Raw genomic sequence first — 24,832 nt, 5'->3', positions numbered from 1 at the left:
AGCAGGCCAGGCAGCATCTATGGAAAAGAGTACTAATGCTGAATTTCGCCGGCATTTTGTGAGTGTGTTGCTTGGATTTCCAGCATCTTCAGATTTTCTCTTATTAGTGATTGGAGGTAGAACAAAGGTGATTTTCTCAACTGGTGATGTAAAAGATTTTGTTCCCTTTCTCTCAGTTCCTAATCCTTGCCTTTATTATAGCTGGAGCTCAGCTCTGTCTGAAAGATCCATCGGTTCCCATTCACTCTGCAGCCGGAAGCTCCCCAGGGCCCGTGTACGGATCGTGGTGCTGAGAGACAGGGACGAGAGCAGGACTGTCCCGGGATTGTTGGCCACGGTGTCCGGATTTCACAGGAATTGTTGTGAATTCAGTGTTTAAGATAAAAACACGGAGAATCGTTCTTACCAGCACCCGACATTTTCAAGGCCTTCTGTGTACTGCGCGCATGCGTGATACTTGGGGACGTCCTCAGCCTGACGCCGGCGCATTTCATCGGCACTTCAGCACCAGCAAAATTCTTAACGCATGGCCCTATGGGTAATCACGGTGCCATTAACCATTTCCGCAAGCACCGGTTCAATGTCCATACCTCATTCTTTTCGTGTGTATAGAAAAAAATTTGCAGCCGTTTTAACGCAGAAAGCGGCTCCCATAAGCAATATACTCAATATCAACGTGTATCTAATGCCAAAGTAAAATGCAGATATAAAACACAGGAGATTCTGCAGTTGCTGGAAATACAGACACACACACACAAAACGCTGGAGGAACTCTGCAATTCAGAGAGCAACTAAGAAGCAGTGTATACAGGCTAGGCATGCAGAAGGGGCTCGGCCTAAACATTGTCTTTTTATTCCTCTCCACATTTGCTGCGTGAAATTAACCACCTTTTTTTGGGTCAACCAGTTTACAAATGTTTCTGACCTTTCTTTTGTAGCCACATCCTGCTGGTCTGATTCCTCCTCCTCCTGGTAAACTCTGGACCCCATCTCTCTCTGGAGCCCCAAAGCCCTGACTCAGGCTGGCAACACTTTGGTTTCTGATTCTGCACCATCGAAGTTTCACTCGCTGGTCTGCTGTCAGACTTTAGAGGTGCATTGTGTTACGAGACCGCAGGTTCGCTTACTGTGAGTGTCGCTTTAAGTGCCTGAGTGAGGCGGGGCTGTCACGTCAAAAACAAGGGGGGGGGAGAGGAGGGGGGGGGGGAGAGAGAGAGAGAGAGAGAGAGAGAGAGAGAGAGAGAGAGAGAGAGAGAGAGAGAGAGAGAGAGAGAGAACGTCAAAACCACAGTGAGCTCATCGTCTTATTCACCCTGCAGAACATCATGCAGGTGTATAAGATGATGAGAGGCATTGGTCGTGTGGATTGCCAGAGGCTTTTTCTTTTTCCCAGGGCTGAAACGGCTAACACGAGGGGGAATAGGTTTAAGCTGCTTGGAAGTAGGTACAGAGGAGATGTCAGAGCTAACTTTTTTAAGCAAAGAGTGGTGTGTGTGTGGAATGAATTGCCAGCGACGTTGGTAGAGGCGGATACAGTAGGGTCTTTTGAGAGACTCTCAGATAGGTACATGGAGCTTAGGAAAATAGGTGGCTATGTGGTAGAGTAATTCTAAGCAGCTTCTAGAGTAAGATACATGGGCCGCACAGCAAAGTGGGACAAAGCATCTGTAATGTGTTGTGCATTTATATGTTTCCATGAAATTCACAGGAAATCTCCTATCCCACGGAGTGGTGACTAGTTGCAACCTGTCATCTCCGGGAGAGTGAGAGGGGAATGGCAGGGATAGATTTTGATATACGGATATGGAACAGAAACATGGGCAGGAACCAGATGGGCTGAGTGGCCTTTCTAGTGTACATTGTGAGTGTGGTAGAGACAGTAAGTACCTGAGACACGGGATTTGATACAGAACTGATTTATCGTTCACAGATCCACAATATTAAATGCCAGTCTAGTTTAAGACTAACATCAGCAGAACAGACTCCTCCAAGGCTCAGTGACCAGGGTTCAGTCCTGGGTGCGATCAGCAGCCGCAAGAACTGCAGAATCTGACAGTAACAGTCCCTCATGAATCTGCAGCTGCCTTCAGTCACCGTGATGGTTAAACATTTAACACAGAACTGATTGGAACTTCCTCCCTGATGTAGGAGCACGCAGACCAAAGATGTAGGGGAGAAGGAAAAAAGAGATAATAAAGTTGTTTAGGGATAAACAGAGAGGAAGAGGTGGAAAGTTTCTTGAATGCATCTGTTTTATTGCTAGGAGCATTGTAAGAAAGGTGGATGAGCTTAGAGTATGGATTGATAACTGGAAATATGATGTTGTATCTATTAGTGAAACATGGTTGCAGGAGGGGTGTGATTGGCAACTAAATATTCCTGGATTTCGTTGCTTCTGGTGTGATAGAATCAGAAGGGCAAGAGGGGGAGGTGTTGCAATGCTTGTCTGAGAAAATATTACAGCGGTGCTTTGACAGGATAGATTACAGGGCTAATTTAGAGAGCCCATTTGGGTGGAATTGAGGAATGGGGAAGGTATAGTAACACTTATAGGGGTGTATTATAAACCACCTGATTGGGAGCGAGAAATGGAGAAGGAGATTTGTAAGGAGATAGCAGATATTTGTAGTAAGCACAATGTTGTGATTGTGGGAGATTTTAATTTTCAACACATAGAAACATAGAAAATAGGTGCAGGAGTAGGCCATTCGGCCCTTCAAGCCTGCACCGCCATTCAGTATGATCATGCCTGATCATCCAACTCAGAATCCTGTACCTGCTTTCTCTCCATACCCCCGATCCCTTTAGCCACAAGGGCCATATCTAACTCCCTCTTAAATATAGCCAATGAACCGGCCTCAACTGTTTCCTGTGGCAGAGAATTCCACAGATTCACCACTCTGTGTGTGAAGAAGTTTTTCCTCATCTTGGTCCTAAAAGGCTTCGCCTTTATCCTTAAACTGTGACCCCTCGTTCTGGACTCCCCCAACATCGGAAACAATCTTCCTGCATCTAGCCTGTCCAATCCCTTTAGAATTTTATACGTTTCAATAAGATCCCCCCTCAATCTTCTAAATTCCAGCGAGTATAAGCCTAGTCGATCCAGTCTTTCTTCATATGAAAGTCCTGCCATCCCAGGAATTAATCTGTTGAACCTTCTTTGTACTCCCTCTATGGCAAGAATGTCTTTCCTCAGATTAGGGAACCAAAACTGCAAACAGTACGCCAGCTGTGGCCTCACCACGGCCTTGTACAACAGCAGTAGAACCACCCTGCTCCTGTACTCAAATCCTCTTGCTACGAATGCCAACATACCATTTGCTTTTTTCACTGCCTGCTGTACCTGCATGCCCACTTTCAATGACTGGTATACAATGACAGCCAGGTCTCGTTGCACCTCCCCTTTTCCTAATCGGCCATTCAGATAATAATCTGTTTTCCTGTTCTTGCAACCAAAGTGAATAACCTTACATTTATCCACATTAAATTGCATCTGCCATGAATTTGCCTACTCACCTAACATATCCAAGTCACCCTGCATCCTCTTAGCTTCCTCACAGCTAACACTGCCGCCCAGCTTCGTGTCATCCGCAAACTTGGAGACGCTGCATTTAATTCCCTCGTCTAAATCATTAATATATATTGTAAACAACTGGGTTCCCAGCACTGAGCCTTGCGGTACCCCACTGGTGACTGCCTGCCAATCTGAAAAGGTCCTGTTTACTCCCACTCTTTGCTTCCTGTTTGCGAACCAATTCTCTATCCATATCAATACCATACCCCCAATACCGTGTGCTTTAAGTTTACACACTAATCTCCTGTGTGGGACCTTGTCAAAAGCCTTTTGAAAATCCAAATATACCACATCCACTTGTTCTCCCCTATCCATTCTACTAGTTACATCCTCAAAAAATTCTGTAAGATTCGCCAGACATAATTTTCCTTTCACAAATCCATGCTGATGTTGTCCGATTATTTCACCTCTTTCCAAATGTGCTGTTATCACATCTTTCACAACCAACTCTAGCATTTTCCCCACCACCGATGTCAGGCTAACCAGTCTATAATTCCCCGGTTTCACACTCCCTCCTTTTTTAAAAAAGTGAGGTTACATTAGCCACCCTCCAATCCTCAGGAACTAATCCAGAATCTAAGGAGTTTTGAAAAATTATCACTAATGCATCCACTATTTCTTGGGCTACTCTGGGATGCAGACCATCTGGCCCTGGGGATTTATCTGCCTTTCATCCCTTCAATTTACCTAACACCACTTCCCTACTAACATGTATTACCCTCAGTTCCTCCATCTCACTAGACCCTCGGTCCTCTACTATTTCCAGAAGATTATTTATGTCCTCCTTAGTGAAGACAGAACTAAAGTCGTTATTCAATTGGTCTGCCATGTCCTTGTTCCCTATGATCAATTCACCTGTTTCTAACTGTAAGTGACCTATATTTGTCAACCAATTTTTTTCTTTTCACTTATCTATAAAAGCTTTTACAGTCAGTTTTTATGTTCCCTGCCAGCTTTCTCTCATAATCTTTTTTCCCTTTCCTAATTAATCCCATTGTCCTCCTCTGCTAGACACTGAATTTCCTCCAGTCCTCAGGTGTGCCACTTTTTCTGGCTAATTAATATGTTTCTTCTTTGGACTTGATACTATCCCTAATTTCCCTTGTCAGACACGGGTGCACTACCTTCCCTGGTTTATTCTTTTGCCAAACTGGGGTGAACACTTGTTGTAGTTCATCCATGCAATCTTTAAATGCTTGCCATTGCATAGGAATGCTGAGGGACCAACCAGAGAGCAGGCCATTCTACATTGGGTATTGAGCAATGAGGAAGGGTTAGTTAGCAATCTTGTCGTGCGAGGCCCCTTGGGTAAGAGTGACCATAATAAGGTGGAATTCTTCATTAAGATGGAGAGTGTCATAGTTAATTCAGAAACAAAGGTTCTGAACTTAAAGAAGGGTAACTTTGAAGGTATAAGATGTGAATTAGCTAAGATAGACTGGCAAATGATACTTAAAGGGTTGACGGTGGATATGCAATGGCAAGCACTTAAAGATCACATGGATGAACTACAACAATTGTTCATCCCAGTTTGGAAAAGAATAAACCAGGGAAGGTAGTGCACCCGTGGCTGACAAGGGAAATTAGGGATAGTATCAAGTCCAAAGAAGAAACATATAAATTAGCAAAAAAAAAAAGCGGCACACCTGAGGACTGGGAGAAATTCAGAGACCAGCAGAGGAGGACAATGGGCTTAATTAGGAAAGGGAAAAAAGATTATGAGAGAAAGCTGGCAGGGAACATTAAAAACTGACTGTAAGAGCTTTTACAGACATGTGAAAAGAAAAAGATTTGTCAAGACAAATGTAAGGACCTTTACAGTCAGAAACAGGTGAATTGATCATAGGGAACAAAGACATGGCAGACCAATTGAATAACTGCTTTGGTTCTGTCTTCACTAAGGAGGACATAAATAATCCTCCGGAAATAGTAAGGGACCGAGGGTCTCGTGAGATGGAGGAACTGAGGTATAGGTAAATTGAAGGGATTAAAGGCAGATAAATCCACAGGGCCAGATAGTCTGCATCCCAGAGTAGCCCAAGAAATAGTGGATGCATTAGTGATATTTTTTCAAAACTCCTTAGATTCTGAATTGGTTCCTGAGGATTGGAGGGTGGCTAATGTAACCCCACTTTTTAAAAAAGGAGGGAGAGAGAAACTGGGGAATTATAGTCCGGTTAGTCTGATGTCAGTGGTGGGGAAAATGCTGGAGTCGGTTATCAAAGATGTGATAACAGCACATTTGGAAAGAGGTGAAATCATCGGACAAAGTCAGCATGGATTTGTGAAAGGAAAGTCTTGTCTGACGAATCTGTTACGTACCCTTGTCACGTGACTGGGGTTGAAGTTATACTGGACTTGAGGTAATGGTCTTGTGATGGTGGAGTGATGTCATATTCCCGCCAGTAGAGGTCATGTGACAGGTTTTTTTTACAGGGTATAAAAGGAAGACCCACCCTGTCAGGTGGGGCAGTTCGTGGCTAGATTTGCCAAGATGACTTCATGTCACTGCGTGATTTAATGTGATGACGCAGTTTAGTTGAAAAATGAAGTTTTATCTAATGCCTAAAGTTTAAAAGTTCATTGCCAGCGGTTTCTTTGCTGGTGGAGAGTGAAGATAAGAATGTGGAAGATAAAGATCGAGGAGAATCGATTTTTGACGGTGGAAAGATCCACCTTGTGTGATCCTCATTCGGAAGGATTTCGTTGACTGTCCTCGTGTTAATCTCCGCTGGGATAGCGGGAGATTGAGAATAGTGTGGAAGGAAGGTCAGTGCCTTTAAGCCGTTATATTTCATAAAATTCTTCGTGGGAAAGTTCGACGCCGGGGATAGAAGGACAACGACGTGGAAGAGAATTTAAATCGCCTTAAAAAGTCTCTCCTTTTAAATGGACTGTGAGCTTTTGAACTTTCGGCATACCGCTTTAAAGAACTGTTATTTTTCAATACCGCTTTAAGAACTGTTTGAACTGCAACGCTATTAAGAACTGTGAATCTGCCGCACAGCAGCTGAATTCCGGTTAAGCTAATGTTTGTTTACTTTTGGGGGGTTTGTTTCAGTGTTTAATAAACGTGTTATTTGTTATAAAAACCCTTGCCTAACTCATATATATTTACTGTTGCTTGAATACGTAACATAAATATGGGGGCTGCGTCCGGGATTGGATCGTTTGAGTTTAAATGCTTGTTAACTTTTGAATCGGTGTTTTGGTAACGGTGAATGCTCGATTCTTTTGTTTGATTGGCTTGTGAGTGGTATTCGGCAAGGATGAATATTGATGAGTTTCTGGATTCGCCAGCCGCGGATTTGTTAGAGAAGGCGAAAAAAACTGAAGTATCTGAGATTGCTAATAGATTGCAACTTAAAGGTATTTTGAAGACTACATCAAAGGCTGTAATACAGAGAAAAATCGCATCACACTTTGTGGCTTCGGGTGATTTTGATGAATCGATTTTAGAATTGTTTCCAATAAGTAATCTGGAGATACAGTTGCAAATTGAACAAATGAAGGTGGATCAAAGTAAAGCAGAATTGGAGCTTTATAAATTGGAAACTGAACAGAAAGAGAGAGAGTTTGAATATGCAATGGCAAATTTAAGGTCTGGGAATCAGTCTTCTGATTCTAAAAAACCGTTTGTTGCTAGCCAAGAAATTAAATTGGTCCCTCCATTTAGTGAAACAGAAGTGGAAAGATATTTTCAACATTTTGAAACTATTGCTCGGATATCAGACTGGCCGAAAGATAAATGGCCAGTGTTGTTACAGAGTGTAATTAAAGGCAAAGCACAGCAAGTTTACACAGCTTTAACTGCTGCGCAAGCATGAGATTATGATATTGTGAAAACACATATTCTCAAAGCGTACGAATTAGTCCCAGAAGCTTATAGGGAAAGATTCAGGAGTTTGAAAAAGTCTGTGGAAAAGACTTATGTGGAATTTGCCTATGATAAAGCTATGTGTTTTGAGAGATCGGTTTCTTCTAAAAATTTAAATGGGGACTATGATACATTGAGAGAGCTGATTTTAATGGAGGAATTTAAAAGAAGCATTCCTGTTGAAGTAAGGACCTACTTACTTACTTACAGTATCAGAGGGATACTGATAAATTGCAGGACTGTGCGAGTTTAGCTGATGAGTATGTTTTAATCCATAAGAATAAATTTCCTCAGGGTAGAATTTTTAAGAGGAAAAATAATATGGAGTCTCATAGTAAATCAGAAATTAAATCAGAGGTTAATGAGAGAGGTAAGGATGAAGGAAAACCTGTGAAGGAAAGACAGTTTGGTCTTATTTGTAACTATTGTAAGAAGCTTGGCCATGTAATAGCTAACTGTTTCAAATTGAAAAAGAAAGAGAAGTAAGCAGTTCCAGATGCTTGTGTGCAACATACTGAAACACCTGTAAAGTTACATGGTTTGGTAAACACAAATGAGGATTTGTTAGAGTCTGACCAAGTTAGAAAGGGATATGATCATTTTATAACTGAAGGGTTATAAAGAAGGATCTACTCTACTCTGGTGCCAATAAAAATCCTTAGGGATACTGGAGCTTCTCAATCACTGATGTTAGACAATGTGTTGAAGTTTAATGAAGAGAGTGATACTGGTGAGGTGAATTACATCAGAGATGTTGGAAGTGATTTTATGCCTGTACATTTACATAAAGTAAATTTAAAGTCAGGGTTAGTTACAGGATTTGTTAAAGTAGGATTACAGCATAGCTTACCTGTGAAGGGTATTTCTTTCTTGTTAGGTAATGACTTGGCAGGTGGACAAGTTTTTCCTGAAGTACATTTGACAATGGAGTCAGAGGAACCAGAGATGAATTCTAACACAGATTCTTCTTGTGTTGTGACTAGAGCTATGGCTAAAAAAATTGATGTGCAGAATGAGGTTGTTACTCATGACTGTTCAACTCAGGATTCGAGTTTTGAGGATGTGTCAGAGACTTTCTTACCTTCGTTGTTTGAACAAGATTCTGGGAGTAAGTCTGACTATGAAGATTTATCTCTGTCTCGGAAGGAGATGATAGCAGAGCAGAATAGAGATCCTGAGATTTAAAAATTAAGGGAACAAGCTTTACTAGGTAGTGAAATTGAGAAGGTGTCAGTAGGATATTACTTGGAAAAAGGAGGGTTGATGAGGAAGTGGAGGTCGCCTACAATTCCTGCAAGTGAGGAATGGAATGTTGTTTATCAGGTGGTTGTTCCTAAAGTTTATCGGAATGAGATTTTGACTTTAGCTCATAGTGTGCCTTTAGGTGGACATCAAGGGGTAAGGAAAACTGTGGACAAGATTTTAAAACATTTTTACTGGCCTGGTCTAAGAAAAGATGTGGCCATGTTTTGTAAGACGTGCCCTACTTGTCAAATTGTGGGTAAACCAAATCAGGTTACACCAGTAGTTCCATTGCAACCTATTCCAGCATTCGGTGAACCGTTTTCTAAAGTTATTGTAGATTGTGTTGGTCCATTACCAAAGACAAAAACTGGTTATCAGTATTTGTTGACTATCATGTGTACTTCGTCTAGGTTTCCAGAGGCAGTACCACTTAGGAATATAAAAGCTAAAACTGTGACGAAGGCTCTTATAAAATTCTTTACTTATTTTGGATTGCCTAAGGAAATACAAACTGATCAAGGCAGTAATTTTATGTCTGGATTGTTTCAACAGATAGTTTATAAATTGGGAGCTAAGCAAATCACTTCGTCTGCATACCATCCAGAATCGCAAGGTGCCTTGGAGAGTTTTCATTCTACCCTCAAGAATATGATTAGGACATATTGTGTGGAAAATGAAAGTGACTGGGATGAGAGTATAAACTTACTTTTATTTGCAGTAAGGGAATCGGTACAGGAATCTTTAGGTTTTAGTCCATTTGAACTTGTGTTTGGGCATAGAGTTAGAGGACCTTTAGCTTTATTGAAAGAACAGTGGATTAGTAAGGAGGTACACACTAATTTGTTGGACTATGTTTTGAAATTTAAGGACAGGTTACATAAAGCTTGTAGCTTAGCCAAGGAAAATTTAAAGTTGGCTCAGGGGAAAATGAAAACTTGGTATGATAAAGAAGCTAGGATGAGGATGTTTAAGCCTGGAGATAAGGTGTTGGTTCTTTTCCCAGTGCAGACAAATCCTTTACAAGCTAGATTTCATGGTCCTTATGAAATTGTGTCTAGAATCAATGATGTGGATTACGTAATAAAAACTCCAGATCGTAGAAGGTCAACACAACTTTGCCACATAAATATGATTAAACCATATTTTGGGAAACAATCTGATACTGTGACTGTTGTGGTTAGTGAGAATGAGTTTGATTTAACTGGGAACATGATAGATGATTCATCTGACTTTCATTCTAAATCTAACATTGTTTCTGTTAGGTTACCTAATTCGACCATTCTGGAAAATATGGATGAGAAATTAGCACATTTACAGCTAGAGCAGAAACATCAGATGAAGGAATTGATTTTTACGTATAAGGATTTGTTTCCAGATGTTCCGAGAAGGACTACTATAGCTTCACATGATGTAGATGTTGGAGATGCCAAACCTATTAAACAACATCCATATAGGATGAACATGGAAAAATGTGAACTTGCTGAGAAAGAAATTGAATACATGTTAGAGAATGATATTATTAGACTTTCTAACTCAAATTGGAGTTCGCCATGTGTTATGGTGCCAAAACCTGATGGTAGTATTAGGTTTTGTATGGACTATAGGAAGGTGAATGCTGTAACGAAAACAGATACATATCCAATTCCTAGAGTAGATGATTGTGTAGATAAGGTTGGAAAAGCAAAGTTCCTTACAAAGATTGATTTATTGAAAGGGTATTGGTGTGTTCCATTAACGGACAGAGGTAGAGATTTCTGCATTTGTAACTCCATCTGGGTTATATGAGTATAATGTTCTTCCATTTGAGATGAAGAATGCCCCAGGTACTTTCCAGAGGATGATTAATTCTGTGATTCAGGGATTGAAAGATACTGATGCTTATATTGATGATTTAGTGACAGGAAATGATACTTGGGAAACACACATAATTGTGGTGGAGAAATTGTTTGAAAAGCTTTCAAAAGCTAACTTGACTATTAATTTAGCCAAGAGTGAATTTGGACATGCCACTGTGACTTACCTTGGTTATGTTGTAGGTCAAGGTAAGGTAGCTCCTGTTCAGGCAAATGTTCAGGCAATTTTAGAGATTCCCACTCCAACGGGAAAAAAAAACTCTCAGAAGATTTTTGGGAATGGTAGGATATTATCGAAAATTTTGTAAGAATTTTGCTAATGTTGCCCTTCCATTAACTAACCTTCTGCAGAAGAATGTGAAGTTTGTGTGGACAGTGCCTTGTCAGGAAGCATTTGAAAAATTGAAAACAATGATATGTCAACAACCTGTGCTTAAGGCACCTGACTTTGGAAAAACCTTTTCATTAGCTGTAGATGCTAATGATGAGGCTGCGGGAGCAGTATTGATGCAAAGGAATGAGGGTGATGAGGTTGATCATCCAGTAGCATACTTTTCTAAGAAATTTAATAAGCATCAAAGAAACTATTCAACAATAGAGAAAGAATTGTTATCTCTTGTTTTAGCTTTGGAATATTTTGAGGTATATGTTGGTACAACTCAAAAACCACTTATTGTTTACACTGATCATAATCCGTTAGTTTCTCTGAGTAAGATGAAAAACAAAAACAGAAGATTATTAAATTGGGGTTTGATGTTACAAGAGTACAATATTGTGATAACTCACGTTAAAGGTAAAGATAATGTGGTTGCTGATTGTCTATCTCTATGTTGAATGTACAATGTAATTTTTTTTTGAGTGTTTTTTTTAATTGTAACACTCCTACTGTATTGTATATTGTGTATGTTATATAATTTATACATTTGTTTTTCTTGTAAGTAATTGTTAAAATTTTTGTTCTTGTAAGACCAAAAATGTTTTTTTTGGAGGGAGGTGTTACGTACCCATGTCACGTGACTGGGGTTGAAGTTATACTGGACTTGAGGTAATGGTTTTGTGATGGTGGAGTGACGTCATTTTCCCGCCAGTAGAGGTCATGTGACAGGTTTTTTTAACAGGGTATAAAAGGAAGACCCACCCTGTCAGGTGGGGCAGTTCGTGGCTAGATTTGCCAAGATGACTTCATGTCACTGCGTGATTTAATATGATGACGCAGTTTAGTTGAAAAATGAAGTTTTATCTAATGCCTAAAGTTTAAAGGGTCATTGCCAGCGGTTTCTTTGCTGGTGGAGAGTGAAGATAAGAATCTGGAAGATAAAGATCGAGGAGAATCGATTTTCGACGGTGGAAAGTTCGACCTTGTGTGATCCTCATTTGGAAGGATTTCGTTGACTGTTCTCGTGTTAATCTCTGCTGGGATAGCGGGAGATTGAGAATAGTGTGGAAGGAAGGTCAGTGCCTTTAAGCCGTTATATTTCATAAAATTCTTCGTGGGAAAGTTCGATGCTGGGGATAGAAGGACAACGACGTGGAAGAGAATTTAAATCGCCTTAAAAAGTCTCTCCTTTTAAATGGACTGTGAGCTTTTGAACTTTCGGCATACCGCTTTAAAGAACTGTTTTTTTTTCAATACCGCTTTAAGAACTGTTTGAACTGCAATGCTATTAAGAACTGTGAATCTGCCGCACAGCAGCTGAATTCCGGTTAAGCTAATGTTTGTTTACTTTTGGGGGGTTTGTTTTCAGTGTTTAATAAACGTGTTATTTGTTATAAAAACCCTTGCCTAACTCATATATATTTATTGTTGCCTGAATACGTAACAAATCGTATAGAATTTTTTGAAGATGTAACTAGTAGAGTGGATACGGGAGAGCCAGTAGATGTGGTATATTTAGATTTTCAAAAGGCTATTGACAAGGTCCCACACAGGAGATTAGTGTGTAAACATAAAGCACATGGTATTGGGGGTATGGTATTGATGTGGATAGAGAATTGGTTGGCAGACAGGAAGCAAAGAGTGGGAGTAAACGGGACCTTTTCTGAATGGCAGGCAGTGACTAGTAGGGTACCGTAAGGCTCAGTGCTGGCACATCAGTTGTTTACAATATATATTAATGATTAGATGAGGAGATATCTGACAGAAGAAAAATGAAGACAACTTGTTAATAAAAAACTACAATATAATACACTCCAGACATATAGTACAGAAAAAGTAATTATGAGAACTAAACAGAAATATTACAAATTAGGTGAAAGATCACATAAAATTCTTGCTTGGCAGTTGAAAACAGAACAGGCTTCTAAAACAATAAATGCAATTAGAACAAGTGTAAATAAGATTACTTATAAACCTTTAGAAATTAATGAAACTTTAAAAAAAATTTATACTGAACTGTATCAATCAGAATCACAAAATAAGATTGCTGAGATAGATAAATTTTTATCACAAATAACCCTTCCAAAATTAAATTTGGAAGAACAGAAATGATTAGATAGGCCCTTTATATTAAAAGAGGTTGAAGAAGCTTTAGGATCACTTCAGAGTAATAAATCTCCAGGAGAAGATGGTTTTCCTCCTGAATTTTATAAAAAAAAAGATTTATTAATTCCTCCTTTTATGGAATTAATATACCAAGTGGAAAGAATGCATAAACTCCCACAATCTTTTTTAACAGTGATCATAACTGTATTGCCAAAAAAAACAGGGATCCTTTAAAACCATCATCATATAGGCCTATTTCTTTGTTGAATACAGATTATAAAATAATCGCAAAAATTTTATCTAATAGAATATCTAAATATTTACCAAAATTAATACATATGGATCAAACAGGTTTTATTAAAAACAGACAATCAATGGATAATATAACCCGGTTACTTAGTATAATTCATTTGGCACAAAAAAGAGAGGAAATGAGTGTGGCAGTTGCTTTGGGTGCAGAAAAAGCATTTGATAGATTGGAATGGGATTTTTTATTTAAGGTATTGGAAAAATATGAGTTAGAAAAATCTTTTATACAATGGATTAAAACCTTAAATACTAATCCTCAAGCTAAAGTAGCTACAAATGGTCAGATTTCAACACCATTTTGCTTAACGAGGTCAACTAGACGAGGCTGCCCATTATCACCTGCTTTATTTGTATTGGCAATAGAACCATTAGCTGAATTAATTAGAACAGATTCAGACATTGGGGGCTTTAGAGTTAATCAAGAATAATATAAGATTAATTTATTTGCTGATAATGTTTTGATTTATTTAACAAACCCATTGCAATCTTTGCAAAGATTATCTTTTAAATTGGAAGAATATGGGAAAGTATCAGGGTATAAAGTACATAAGAACATAAGAGATAGGAGCAGGAGTAGGCCAATCGGCCCCTCAAGCCTGCTCCGCCATTCAACAAGATCATGGCTGATCCAATCTTAACTCTAGTTTTCACCGAATCCCACAAGGCAACAGTGCCAATCAACAGGGCACCATGCCGCCCATTTTATTTTATTATTCATCCCGCCCAAACCCATGTGATCACCCGGGGAAAAAAAAAACAAGTTGCCAATTGAGGAGAAAAAATCTGGAAAATTCCTCTCCGACCCATCCAGGCTATCGAAAACTGGTCCAAGAGATCACATGGCTGATCTAAACCTAGCCTCATGTCCACTTACCTGCTCGCTCACCATATCCCCTAATGCCATTTTTATCCAGGAAAATGTCTATCTCCGTTTTGAATTTATTGAGTGTAGTAGCTTCCACAGCTCTCTGGGGCAGTAAATTCCACAGCCCCACTACCCTCTGAGTGAAGAAATTTCTCCGCATCTCAGTCCTGGAATGGCATCCCCTTATTTTAAGATTATGCCCCCTAGTCCTAGTTTCACCCATCATTGGGAACATTCTCCCCGCATCCACCCGATCAAGCCCCTTCACAATCTTATATGTTTCAATAAGATCGCCTCTCATTCTTCGGAACTCCAATGAGTAGAGTCCCAATCTACTTAACCTCTAATCATACATCAACCCACCCATCCCCTGAATTAACCTAGTGAACCTTCTCTGCACTGCCTCGAGAGCCAGTATGTCCTTTCTTAAATATGGACACCAGAACTGCACGCAGTACTCCAGGTGTCGTCTCACCAATACCCGGTACAACTGCAGTAAGACCTCCCTGTTCTTATACTCCATCCCCCTAGCAATAAAAGCCAGCATTCCATTGGCCTTCTTGACCACCTGCTGCACTTGCATACTAACTTTTTGTGTTTCCTGCACCAGGACCCCCAGATCCCTTTGCACAGAAGCACTTTCCAGTTTCTCTCCATTTAGATAATAACTTGCTCTATTATTTTTCCTGCCAAAGTGCAAGACCTCACACTTGTCAGTATTATATTTCATCTGCCAAATGTCTGCCCAATCACTCAGCCTATCTATGTCCCCCTGCAGGGTTTCAATGTCCTCCGCACTCATTACACTCCCTCCCATCTTTGTGTCATCAGCAAACTTCGATACGTTGCACTTAGTCCCTTTCTCCAAATCATTAATATAGATTGTAAAGAGTTGGGGTCCCAACACCGACCCCTGCGGAACACCACTAGTCACCAACTGCCAGTCTGAGAATAAACCATTTATCCCAACTCTCTGTTTTCTGTTAGAAAGCCAATCCTCCACCCATGCCAGAGTATTATCCCCAATCCCATGATTTTTTACTTTAAGTAATAATCTTTGGTGTGGCACCTTGTCAAATGCCTTTTGGAAGTCCAAATACACCACATCCACTGGTTCCCCTTTATCTACCATATATGTTATGTCCTCAAAGAACTCCAACAAATTTGTCAAACATGACTTCCCTTTTGTAAAGCCATGCTGACTTTGTCCTATTAAGCTATGTTTATCCAAATGCCTTGTTACTGTTTCCTTAATTATCGATTCCAACATTTTGCCAACCACAGATGTTAGGCTAACTGGCCTATAATTCCCCGCCTTCTGACTATTGCCCTTTTTAAATAAAGGAGTTACATTAGCATTTTTCCAATCTGCCGGGCCACTGCCGAGTCCAGCGAGTTTTGAAAAATTATCACTAATGCATCCACAATCCCGAACGCCACTTCCCTTAAGACCCTAGGATGCAAGCCATCTGGTCCAGGGGATTTATCCACCTTCAGTCCCATTAATTTATCAAGTACCATTTCCTTGGTGATTTGAATCATAGTTAGCTTCTCTCCCCCTCGAGCCCCCTGTTTATCGAGTGTTGGGATAATTTGAGTGTCCTCTACTGTAAAAACTGATACAAAATATTTGTTCAGCGTTTCCGCCATCTCCATGTCCCCTACCATTAATTTCCTGGTCTCATCTTCTAGGGGACCAACATTTACTTTAGCCAGCATTTTTCTTTTTATGTAACTATAAAAACTCTTACTATCTGCTTTTATGTTTATCGCCAATTTACTTTCATAATCTATCTTCCCCTTCTTAATCAATCTTTTTGTTATTTGCTGCTGATCTTTAAAAGCTTCTCGATCTTCAATCTTCCCACTAGATTTAGCTACCTTATATAACTTTCTTTTTAGTCGTATACTTTGCTTTATTTCTTTACTTAGCCATGGATAACTATTTTTTCTTTTACACACTTTTTTCTTCAGTGGAATATATTTTTCTTGATAGTTGTAAAATAACTCCTTAAATATACACCACTGATCAAGTACCGATCTACCCTTTAATCTATTTTCCCAATCCATCTTAAGCAATTCCGCTCTCATACCATCATTGTCTCCTTTATTTAAGCTCAGTACGCTTGTTTGAGATCCAACCCTCTCATCCTCTAATTGAATATGGAATTCGACCTTGCTATGGTCACTCATTCCAAGAGGATCCTTTACTAGGACATTTTTTTATTAGTCCTGTCTCATTACACAGGACCAGATCTAAGACTGCTTGCCCCCTTGTTGGCTCAGTAACGTATTGTTCAAGGAACCCATCCCGAATACACTCAATAAACTCTTCTTCAAGGCTGCTGTGTCCCACTTGATTAGTCCAGTCAATATGAAAGATAAAATCCCCCATAATTATAGCTGTTCCCTTATTACAAGCCCCAACTATTTCCTGATTTATGCTCCGACCAACTGAGTTACAGCTGTTTGGAGGCCTATAGACTACTCCCACCACTGCTCTTTTCCCTTTACTATTTCTTATTTCTACCCAAATTGTTTCGTTATCCTGATCCTTTGAGCCAATATCATTTTGCTTTATTGCAGTGATTTCTTGCTTTATTAACATAGCCACCCCACCTCCTTTTCCTTCTTGCCTGTCTCTCCTAATTGTCGAATACCGTTGTATGTTTAATTCCCAGTCCTGGTCACCCTGCAGCCATGTTTCCGTAATTGCCACAATATCATAACCATACGTAATTATTTGTACCATCAACTCATCAATTTTATTCCTAATACTACGTGCATTCAAATAAAGGACTTTCAAATATGTTTGACACTTATTTCCTACCTTTTCCTTTTGTACAACTTTACGCTTATCTCCGTACATTCTTTCCCCTCCTGACACACTCTGTCTTTTTATTCCTCCACTTTTACCTACATCTATTACCTTCTCCATTGTCTTTTTAATTATTTGCTCTCTAGAATCCTCCCCCCCACTAGTTAGTTTAAAGACCTCTCTGCAGCCCTAGTTATATGATTCACCAGGACACTAATCCCAGCCCGGTTCAGGTGAAGCCCGTCCCTCCGGAACAGTTCTCTCCTGTCCCAGTACTGGTGCCAGTGTCCCAAGAAGCAAACCCCACTTCTCCCACACCAGTCTTTGAGCCACGCGTTTAACTCCCTAATTTTATTTAACCTAGCCAAATTTGCTCGTGGCTCAGGTAATAATCCAGAGATTATTACCCCTGAGGTTCTGTTTTTTAATTTGACCCCTAGCTGCTCATATTCCTGTAACAGAACCTTCTTCCTTGTCCTATCTATGTCATTGGTACCGATGTGTATTAAGACAACTGGATCCTCCCCCTCCCACTGCAAGTTTCTCTCCAGCCCAGAAGAGATGTCCTTAACCCTGGCACCAGGCAGGCAACATAGCCTTCGGGACTCTCGCTCTCGGTTGCAGAGAACCCTATCTATCCCCCTGACGATGCTGTCCCCTATTACTACAACATTTCTATTGACTCCCCCCTCTGGAATGGCCCCCCACTCCATGGTGCTATGGGCAGGTTGCTCATCCTCCCCACAGTCCCCGCTCCTGCCCTCACAGGGAGTTAAAGCCTCGAATCTGTTGGACAAGAGCAAGGCCTGCATCTCTTCCAGCCCTACCTCCTGGATTCCCCTACTTGCCTCACTCATAGCCACACCATCCTGTGCTTGACTGCAATCTACATTAGTTAATCTATTAGGTGTGGCTATCTCCTGGTACACAGAGTCCAGGTAACTCTCCCCCTCCCTGATGTGTCGCAGTGTCTGAAGCTCGGACTGCAGCTCATCAATATGAAGCTGGATTTCCTCGAGCAACAAACACTTGCTGCAAATGTAGTCGCCGTGTCCCTCAATGGGGTCCACCGGTTCCCACATCTCGCAGCAGTAACACATCACCTGCTCCATGCTATATAGTTAACTTAATGTACTAGTATTAGTTATGCAAGAATCCTTTGCCCCAATACAGCTAACTATCACACTATTTAACAATACTTTTAAAGTCATAAGTGTAAAAGGAAGCAGGACTACTTACCAATACTTACCAAGCAACTAGCTGTGAGAGCTCTGCAGCTCCGGTCTTCCTCGCCTCGCCCGGTTCCGCCGAAGCCCGTTGAGCCAAAGCCCTTAGGCCTCCACTCTACTCCCGGCTCACTCCACTGCCCGCAATGACGCTGCCCACTGTATTGGGCTGTGTTCCTTTTAAATCTCCCGCACTTCACTGCCCGACGTCACATGCCTGCACAGTCCCACCTCTCTCAACTCAGATGAAAACCGGTAAAATTCAAAATGGCTTCCGCCTCACTCTTGCTCCGATTCTCAGAAGTCCTTCTCCGAAAATCTGAAACGAGTGAAATTTTACCCCTTACCAAAGGAAATTATAATCAATGTCGATTAGTAACTCAATTTCGATGGTCAATAAACGGGATAAAATATTTAGGTATTAGAGTTGATAATGATGGAAAAAATTTATATAAACAAAATTATTTGCCATTATTAAAAAAAGAGGATCTTGATAAATGGATGATGTTGCCAATAACATTAATAGGTAGAGTTAATGCTGTAAAAATGAATATATTTCCTAGATTGCAATATTTATTTCAAACTTTACCAATACAATTACCTCAGAAGTTTTTTCAAGAACTGAATAAATATGTAAGGAAATTTGTTTGGAAAGGAAAGATGTCAAGAATATCATTGGAAAAATTGACATGTAAATTTGATTTAGGAGGGTTACAACTTCCAAATTTTAAGAATTATTATAAAGCAAATCAACTTAGATTTATTGCGTCTTTTTTTTATGAAGAAAAACCAGCATGGATTAGAATAAAATTAGATAAGATAGGAGAAAATATACCAGAAGATTATATATGTAAATGGGAATCTAAATGGATACGGGAAAAAAAGAATCTCCTATATTAAGACACTTGATTGATTTATGGAATAAGGTAACTATGGACGATGAGATAAAGAAATCTTTATTAGCAAAAAGAACTTTAATTCAAAATAGGCTTATTCCTTTTAGAATAGATAATAAACTTTTACATACCGTAGATTCCAGATTATAAGCCGCTACTTTTTTCCCACATTTTGAACAGCTTTGAACTCTGCGGCCTATAATCCAGAGCGGCTAATACATGGTTTTTTTTTCATGCCGCCTCGTAAACATTTTGCCTCGTAACAGTAGACCAATAAAATTGATGAGTAGTTCACAGAGGTCCAATGAAATTGTACGATAAATCAAGCGCACTTTCACAATTAAATTATTGTAAATCAGTCATTTGTACTCACCCTCATCAACATGGAAAATACTCGAAGCAAGACCCGAGCGCGTCAGACCCGATTAGACCACATCGCAATGCGCAAGCGTCAGACCCGATTAGACTCGAGCGCATTGCGCAAGCGTCAGACCCGATTAGACCCGATCGCAATGCGCAAGCGTCAGACCCGATTAGACCCGAGCGCATTGCGCAAGCGCGTCAGACCCGATTAGACCCGATCGCATTGCGCAAGCGTGTCAGACCCGATTAGACCCGATCGCATTGCGCAAGCGTCAGATCCGATTAGACCCGATCGCAATGCGCAAGCGTCAGACCCGATTAGACCCGATCGCATTGCGCAAGCTTGTCAGACCCGATTAGACCCGATCGCAATGCGCAAGCTTGTCAGACCCGATTAGACCCGATCGCAATGCGCAAGCGTCAGACCCGATTAGACCCGATCGCATTGCGCAAGCGTGTCAGACCCGATTAGACCCGATCGAAAACGCTGCTTTTAAGTTAAAGTCGATCAATAACTTTTCCTGGTAGGCTGCAATATATATATTTTTACCAGTCGCTAGGAGATATTGGAATGTTGTTCGTGCTGTTCAGTAAAAAAGTATATGCAACGTAATTTGTGTTACCGATACGTATGTATATTTAAAAGTAGCGGTGCGGCCTAAAATCCGGTGCGGCCTTTACAATTAAAAAATTGATTTTATTTCTAAAATTAGAGCCTGCGGCTAATAATCAGGTGCGCTCTGTAGTCCGGAATCTACGGTAATTGGTTCCAAAAGGGGATTAAATATATAGGTGATTGTTTTGAAGGAGGTATATTGATGTCGTTTGATCAATTAAAAAATAGATATAAAATATCAAATAACACTCTGTTCTGTTATTTTCAATTAAAGGCTTATTTACGAGAAAAGCTGGGTCAACCAACGTTGATGCCAAAATCTAGTGAAATAGAAATATTAATTCGAAAAGGTAAAATTAAAAAATTTACATCTTGTATGTATAATTTGATTCAAAAACAGACAATTAAATCAGGAATTCATAAATCAAGACAAAAATGGGAATTTGATTTGAATGTTAAAATTGATGGAAAAAACTGGTCAAGATTATGTTCTGATAGTATGAGAAATACAATAAATGTTCGACTTAGATTAATACAATATAATTTTTTACATCAATTATATATAACACCACAGAAAATAAATAGGTTAAATTCAAATATGTCTGACCAATGTTTTCGATGTAATCAAGAAATTGGTACTTTTTTACATTCCACTTGGTCTTGTTTTAAAATTCAACCATTTTGGATAAATCTAAGACTTTTATTGGAACAAATTACTGGAGTACAACTCCCACATAGTCCAGTATTATTTTTATTAGGAGACATTGAAGGGACAATACCGAAACTTAAATTGAATAAGTATCAGATAAAATTTATAAAAATTGCATTGGCAGTAGCCAAAAAAGTTATCGCAGTTACTTGGAAATCTGATTTATATTTAACTATGGATTGTTGAATTAATGAAATACATAGTTGTATTCCACTTGAAAAAATTACATACAATCTAAGAAATGAATATGATATATTTTTGAAAATTTGACTCCCATACCTACAAAAGATAGGATTAAATACATAGGTCCTTTGAAGATAAAATTATAAAGTAACTGGGGAAAGTAAAAATAAATATTAAAATTATTTTGAACTCCATGGAGCATGTGGGGATCCTCCGATATCCAGGCAAACTTTCTCTTTTTTTTCCTCTCTTTAGATAAGGTTTAAGGGGGGAGGGGGGAGGGTTAATATTATTTTTCTCACTATTTATCATTACGTTTATTCTTTGTACTTTTCTAAAATTTAATAAATAAATAAATATTTTTTAAAAGAAGCATTTGAAAAATTGAAAACTATGATATTTCAACAACCTGTGCTTAAGGCACCTGACTTTGAAAAACCTTTTTCATTAGTTGTAGATGCTAGTGATGAGGCTGCAGGAGCAGTATTAATGCAAAGTAATGAGGGTGATGAGGTTGATCATCCAGTAGCTTACTTTTCTAAGAAATTTAATAAGCATCAAAGAAACTATTTGACAATAGAGAAGGAATTGTTATCTCGTTTTTTGGTTGAAAGGTGGAGTTTTAATTAATGCCTAAAGTTTAAAAGGTCATCGACAGCTTTATAATACTGCCATTTAAAAATCAGTGGAGAGTGAAGATCGGAGTTCGGGAGCTAAAAGATCATGAAAAGTCGACTTCGACGGTAAAACAGGTTCGACCTTGTTTGATCCTCATTCAGAAAGAATTCGTTGGCTGTCCCCATGTTAATCCCTGCGAAATATAGCAGAGAGGATTGGGCACAGTTTTGTAAAGGAAAGGTCAGTGCCTTTAAGCCGTTTCATTTTCATCTTCGTAAATTCTCCGGGAAAAGTATAGTTCGACTGGGTACCACAACAACACGACGTGAAAGAGAATTTAAATTGTCTAAAAAGTCTCTCCTTTAATGGACTGTAAGCATTTTGAACTTTTGCAGTACTACTTTGAAGAACTGTTTTTTGCAACATCGTTTTAAGAACTGTTTATGCTGCCGCACAGCAGCTGATTTCCGGTTACGTTAGCGGTTTGTCTACTTTTGGGAGTTTGTTTTTCCGTGTTTAATAAATGTTTTATTTGTTATATAAAAAAATGATTTAGACAAGGGAATTAAATGCAGCATCTCCAAGTTTGCAGATGACACGAAGCTGGGCGACGGTGTTAGCTATGAGGAGGATGCTAAGAGGATGCAGGGTGACTTGGATAGGTTAGGTGAGTGGGCAAATTCATGGCAAATGCAATTTAATGTGGATAAATATGAGGTTATCCATTTTGGTTGCAAGAACAGGAAAACAGATTATTATCTGAACGGTGGCCGATTAGGAAAAGGGGAGGTGCAAAGAGACCTGGGTGTCATTGTACACCAGTAATTGAAGGGAGGCATGCAGGTACAGCAGGTGGTGAAAAAGGTGAAAGGTATGCTGGCATTCATAGCAAAAGGATTTGAGTACAGGAGCAGGGAGGTTCTACTGCAGTTGTACAAGGCCTTGGTGAGACCGCACCTAGAGTATTATGTGCAGTTTTGGTCCCCTAATCTGAGGAAAGTCATTCTTGCCAGAGAGGGAGTACAAAGAAGGTTCACCAGATTGATTCCTGGGATGACAGGACTTTCATATGAAGAAAGACTGGATCGACTAGGCTTATACTCACTGGAATTTTGAAGATTGATGGGGGATCTTATTGAAACGTATACAATTCTAAAGGGATTGGACAGACTAGATGCAGGAAGATTGTTTCCGATGTTGGAGAAGTCCAGAACGAGGGCTCACAGTTTAAGGTTAAAGGGGAAGACTTTTCGGACCGAGATGAGGAAAAACTTCTTCACACAGAGAGTGGAGAATCTGTGGAATTCTCTGCTACAGGAAACAGTTGAGGTCAGTTCATTGGCTATATTTGGATACGGCCCTTGTGGCTAAAGGGATCGGGGATATGGAGAGAAAGCAGGTACAGGGTTCTGAGTTGGATGATCAGCCATGATCATACTGAATGGCGGTGCAGGCTCGAAGGGCCGAATGGCCTACTCCTGCACCTATTTTCTATGTTTCTATCCACTGTCGACCCTTTAAATATCATTTGCCAGTCTGTCTTAGCTAATTCACATCTCATATCTTCAAAGTTGCCCTTCTTTAAGTTCAGAACATTTGGTTCTGAATTAACTATGTCACTCTCCATCTTGTTGAAGAATTCCACCATATTATGGTCACTCTTACACAAGGGGCCTCGCATGACAAGATTGCTAATTAACCCTTCCCCATTGCTCAATACCCAGTCTAGAATGACCTGCTCTCTAGTTGGTTCCTCGACATGTTGGTTCAGAAAACCATCCCGCACACATTCTAAGAAATCCTCTTCCTCTGCACCCTTACCAATTTGGTTCACCCAATCTATATGTAGATTGAAGTCACCCATTATAACTGCTGTTTCTTTTTTGCACGCATTTCTAATTTCCTGTTTAATGCCATCCCCAACTTCACTACTACTGTTAGGTGGCCTGTACACAAATCCCACCAGCGTTTTATGCCCCTTAGTGTTACGCAGCTCTACCCATATCGATTCCACATCCTCCAGGCTAACGTCCTTCCTTTCTATTGCGTTAATCTCTTCTCTAACCAGCAACGCTACCCCACCCCCTTTTCTTTCCTGTCTTTCCCGCCTGAATATTGAATATCCCTGGATGTTGAGCTCCCATCCTTGGTCATTCTGGAGCCATGTCTCTGTGATTCCAAATATATCATATTCATTAATAACTATCTGCACATTCAATTCATCCACCTTATTACGAATGTTCCATGCATTGACACACAAAGCCTTCAGGCTTGTTTTTACAACACTCTTAGCCCTTATACAATTACATTGAAAAGTGGCCCTTTTTGATTTTTGCCCTGGATTTGACTGCCTGCCACTTTTACTTTTCACCTTACTACTTTTTGCTTCTACTCTCATTTTGCACCCCTCTGTCTCTCTGCACTTGTTCCTATCCCCCTGCCACATTAGTTTAAATCCTCCTGAACAACAGTAGCAAATGCTCCCCCTAGGACTAGGAGGAGGGACAGCTCTCAGTGATTCCTGTGTATGCACCCTAGAAGCCTCAAGAAATGATAATGATCATGAATCAGGCCCCAGATAGAAAAGAAAAACCAGCACAGTTTGCTCAGTGTGTCCACAGTACTACACAAAAGTTTAATGTGACTCCGCAAGATTTATTTGGTCTCTGCTGCATGATTCTCTCAGCTGATGAGGGGTGGAAATGGAAGGCAGAATTGAGATACCAAACCTATCAGCAGTCACAGGCGGAAAAACATAGTGAGAATGAACAGATGGACCAAATCATTCAAGCTTTGGAAAGGGCTCTCCAGCAACCTGTAAACATCACTAAAGTACCTGAATGCAAACCTAAGCCTGGGGAATCAGGACCAGACTATTGAGAGCGATTTGTGGCCTGCTACGGCACCTTCGCAGGAGACCAAGCAAATCTGTCCCCCCCAGTTTAATGCCCTACTGCTCCAATGCTTACCAACTAAGTTAGCCAACATGATTAAAACAAATAATATGGATTGGACTGACAATGACCGAAATCAAATGTGACGAGCTTTGACATATCATTAGGACCCAACTTTCGAATCTCAATCAACCCCAAAGGGAACTAATATTAAAGCTGAATATGTTCAGCGGGAAGAAGGACGCGAGCGGGCTATATCTGAGGAACAGAAATGGGAGAAAAAACCTAGCACAGGACAGGTAGG

The 24,832-nt window shown here is 40.0% G+C and overlaps 2 protein-coding genes across 5 annotated transcripts in view; one reads left to right on the top strand and one right to left on the bottom strand.

Moving 5' to 3' along the window:
* The window catches only part of LOC140723535 (NACHT, LRR and PYD domains-containing protein 3-like), a 488,497-nt gene that overhangs the window by 325,947 nt on the left and 137,718 nt on the right, over nucleotides 1-24,832 (top strand). The gene's annotated exons all lie outside the window — the stretch shown is intronic.
* LOC140723552 (uncharacterized) overlaps nucleotides 1-24,832 on the bottom strand; it is a 44,595-nt gene that overhangs the window by 9,544 nt on the left and 10,219 nt on the right. Inside the window, exons 4-6 of the mRNA XM_073038126.1 lie at nucleotides 18,273-18,568; nucleotides 3,517-3,624; nucleotides 407-532 (exon numbers count right to left, since the gene is read on the bottom strand). The gene's annotated coding sequence lies outside the window, so the exon portion shown is untranslated. The remainder of the gene's footprint in view (nucleotides 1-406; nucleotides 533-3,516; nucleotides 3,625-18,272; nucleotides 18,569-24,832) is intronic.

This window comes from Hemitrygon akajei, unplaced genomic scaffold (genome assembly GCF_048418815.1).
Source record: "Hemitrygon akajei unplaced genomic scaffold, sHemAka1.3 Scf000118, whole genome shotgun sequence".
NCBI classification, from domain to species: Eukaryota; Metazoa; Chordata; class Chondrichthyes; order Myliobatiformes; family Dasyatidae; genus Hemitrygon; species Hemitrygon akajei.
This window is presented reverse-complemented; position numbering and strand designations above follow the sequence as displayed.